The sequence below is a fragment of the Suncus etruscus genome, chromosome 11, assembly GCF_024139225.1.
Source record: "Suncus etruscus isolate mSunEtr1 chromosome 11, mSunEtr1.pri.cur, whole genome shotgun sequence".
NCBI lineage: Eukaryota > Metazoa > Chordata > Mammalia > Eulipotyphla > Soricidae > Suncus > Suncus etruscus.
In genome coordinates this window covers 107,731,085-107,735,240 of record NC_064858.1, presented here as the reverse complement: position 1 = coordinate 107,735,240, position 4,156 = coordinate 107,731,085, and the positions used below count along the sequence as shown (strand labels likewise).

General features: G+C 43.3%; 1 non-coding gene across 1 annotated transcript; it reads left to right on the top strand.

Annotated features, from left to right (window-relative positions):
- Nucleotides 1-3,581: 3,581 nt before the first annotated feature.
- Nucleotides 3,582-3,689, top strand: LOC126023595 (U6 spliceosomal RNA). Its single transcript, XR_007500708.1, has one exon. It is a non-coding gene; the product is annotated as a U6 spliceosomal RNA (small nuclear RNA).
- The last annotated feature ends 467 nt before the right edge of the window (nucleotides 3,690-4,156 follow it).

The following is a 4,156-nucleotide window of genomic DNA, read 5'->3' as shown; positions in this document are numbered from 1 at the left end:
CATTCATTTTGTAAGGACCACATGGTATGAGCCACATGCTACGACTTCACAAGCCTATTTCCATAGACCCCTCCCTCATTCTACCTGGCCACACCAGGTAGCCTATCTACAGTCAGGGACAAAGGAGTAGTAAGAAAATACCCAGGTGAACTCTTAGTGGTCCTCAGCTTCCCCCCTCCCTCCATAGTCCAGCGGGGAGGTGATGGGGAGGAGGGCGTGTAGACATCTGGCTTCCGGTTTCCTCTTTGATTCTGGAGACCAGCTCTTGCCAGGTATGGGGTTTGGGGAGGCCCCATACCAGAACCTTTCTCCCTAGCTTGGGGAGTTCTGGGAGGCTTGGCAGGCCCCCAACCGTCCTTGTCTTTTTCCCCTGACTCCAGGCCTTCCCTGGGTGCCAGACCAGATGACCATAAGTGGGTTCAGGTGGACTCTTAGTGGTCCTCAGGTTCCCCCCTCCCTCCGTACTCCAGAGGGGAGGTGTATGGGGAGGAGGGCAGGCAGACATCTGGCTTCTGATTTCGTCCTTGATTCTGGAGACCAGCCCTTGCCAGGTATAGAGTTTTTCTCCCCTAGACTTCAGTCTTTCCCTGGACACCTATCTAGGTGGACTCTATAGGGGTCAACAGGCTTTCCCCCTATCTCTCCCTACACTAATGGGAATGCACTCTGGGAGGAGGGCAGGCTGTTCTAGCACTGGTTTATATTGGGACAGTCAGTGGAAATTTTTTCTCTTTTTTTTTCATATTGATATTATTGTGTGCATATATTCTATATATCCATAATATCCATCTTGTATTGGGACCTTTATACTGCCCTACAAAGCTCATTTCTAATATTTTACTGCCTCAGTCCCAACCCTTACTTCCCTCCATCCTCCCATGTAGGTGCAGCTAATGACATGAAGCTCACCACATAGAATGATAAGTGCAGTTAGAGAAATAACTACACTGAAAACTATCGTAACAATGTGAATGAATGAAGGAAAAAGAAAGCCTGACTCGAGTACAGGTGTGGGTGGGGTGAGGAGTAGGTAGATCTGGGAAATTGGTGGTGGAAATCCTGCACTGGTGAAGGGGGGTGTTCTTTACATTACTGTAATCATACAAGTATAAATATATTTGTAATTACGGTGTTTAAATAAAGATAATTTAAAAAGAAGAAAATACCCCTAGACAAGAGCAAATTATTTTAAAGGATCATCAGAAAGCTGGAACCTCCCTATATCCCTACCCTATATAATCTTCCTCATGACCTTGGGTGGGGCTCATCTCCTTGGGGGTGGGGGGGGGATGGCCCTGGCTGGCCAGGCTGGGGAATCTTTTTGGCAGACAGATTAAAGTATTAAACTTTATTCCAGTTGTGTGGTCTCGTCCTCTACTCTGGAACCCTACAGTGCCCACGGAACATTATCAGAAATGCAAATGTGAAAGTAACTAAGGATGCATTCTGACCATCTCCACAAATCTATGTCTGCTCATTAATGATGTTTGGGGCTATTTTCCTGAGATCAGTTCAGAAAAGTTTGGGAGGGGCACAAGAGAACCCAAGGTCCTGAAACAAGCTCTTAGATTGTGCTTGTGGGGATCTCCTCCAACAACTTGCTTATCCCATCTGAAAGATCAGAACCACCCACCTACACCTGGAATGGAGAAGCTGCTTTCAGAATGTCCTACACCTGGGTTACCTCCAAAAAATGAACTTCCTCCTAGGACCTAGGCTAATCTTTTGACCCTATTTTTATCAGACACTAAATTGCTGGTTAAATTGTGTTTTATCTGTATGGATCTTATGGTTTTGTTCTAAGTCCCACTGCAAACAGAAAATTTTGTATTTAACTTTAGTGCTTTAATATTTGTTTTGTTTACACAATTCTGGGGAAATGCATGCCTGAGTTTTGAAAGTTCTCAGCTATGCTAGTGAATGTTTCCCAATTGCTATGATGCTCTATTGTGTATCTTATGTAGCAGCTTATTTTCTAACTGTATTATCTGCAGCAATGGTCTGGTGATTTTGTTTAGAGAAGCTATGAAAAGAAATTAGGATCTTCTAGACTTATCAATAGTGCTTGGTGGAGAGTGTGGGTATCCCTTTCCCCAACTTTTTGTTGGGGAAAGATCAGAACTGGCCACATCTGTAATGGGCACAAAGAGGAATTTTTTTTGGGGGGAGAGGGGATAAGAAGGCGAATTAGAGAAGGTAGAGAAGGGAAAATAAGCAGAGAGAATCAATAAGAAGAGGCAGCAAAGGGAGACCATTCAGCAAGGAAGCTGGAGAGCAGCTGACTGGGAAACAGAGGCAGAGAGAGCCGGAGAAGTGGCTGCTTGGAATAGGTTTAGTATAGGAGCCATGTGAGGAAATGCACATGGTGATTAGTGGTCAGGACCATAAAATAAAGCTAGCTGACTCCTGGAACTTCATCTGACTGCTTTGAGAATTTTTCCACCCTCAACCTGAAACCTTCAGACATGCCAGACTGTAGGGGCTGCAGGAGCTGAACTGAGCCATAAAAGGCCTCACCATCCCCCTACCAACACTAGGATTCATTCATTTATAACCAGTGTTGGGAACTTGGATTTCTTGCTTATGGGTGGACTCACCCTTTTTCCATTCTTTTGTCCAACTATATATCCACAAACCCAATGGTGTTTATGACCATTTTGTTCCCAATTTGGTGGGGGCACTTATATTGGCAACAGATTACAGAAGGGTTGTTTTATGAAGACACAGAAAACTAGTAGGAATTTCTGGCTTTCCCTGAATTTGTATGCCTAGGAGACATCACACTAACCAGGTATACCTCTTTCCACCTGTCTTGCTATAAGCTCTCAATCCCAACCAATCCTAATCTTCAACCCTACTTCTCTCTTCCATAACTGGCTTTTCAGCTGTCAGATTTCTCTTTGTTTTTATATTTCACTCACATTGGGGACCCTCAACTCCCCCCATGCCCTCCCTCCCTTAACTTTACCTCCTACCCTACAGCAACTCTTAAATATCTCTATTGCACCCATTATGACTTGTCCTGTACAACCTATAATTTACAGAATTTTTAACTAAAAAGTAAACCTCTTGGACAGCACAATGTATTGCCAGAAGATGCTTTTTCAAAGTCTTTATGAACAGCTACAATAATGGGGTGGATTCCATAGCTCAGTCACTCATTTCGGAGTGCCAAAATATGTTAAAAGAAAAAAAAGAAATGCTCAGTAAGTGGTCCCTCAAATAAGACAGATTGCAACTGAGTCATCTGAAGTAGGATTCCCTACTTTGCACCTCACTGCCTGTCTTTCAAAATGGTAGCTGAGGGAATGGAGTGATAGTAGATTGGCTAGGCTGCTTGCATTTGCATAAGATCTATTTGGATTTGTTCCTTGAACCCCTGGGAGCTAAGTAGGAGTTATCTTAAGCACCAGCATAGGTAGTACCAAAAGCAAAATAAATGATATGGTAACTAAAAACTAAATTAGACTAACAGTTTAAGCTTTGCATGGAGCCTGACCCTATTTTCATCCCTGGCACTTGATGGTCCACTTAACATCATTAGACTTTGTTTCAGAGTACAAAGTAAAGCTCATGCAGAAGTGCTCGCTTCGGCAGCACGTATACTAAAAATTGGAACGATACAGAGAAGATTAGCATGGCCCCTGTGCAAGGATGACACGCAAATTTGTGATGTGTTCCAAAATAAAATAAAATAAAATAAAATAAAATAAAATAAAATAAAATAAAATAAAGTTCATGCAGAAGTGGATTCCTCAAGAGACGTATTGCCAAGGTACTGGAAGGATTTATGTGACGGGAAGTAAATTTTGACCACCCCTTTGTCCACAATAGGCCAAGAACATGGGCCTCATTCTCCTGGCCCTCTTTTTATTCCTTCTTCCCCCATTGAGTAGAGGTCTGGAGAGCCCAGTTCCAAAAATCACACCTAGAACTATCTACAGGTAGATGAGCAGGATTTTGTAACCAAACAGGTCCAGGTATGTGTCCTTTCTCTGACAGTGACCATTTGAAAGGCCAGATTATTTTGTCTAATTGACCTTTGGAATGGGCCCACTTGCTGTCACCTCTGTCAAGTGGGCTCCCAGTGACCAGGTGGTATTCTGTAGAGGATGAGATGAGGTAACAAGCATCTTTAAGACCACCCTGAATCAAG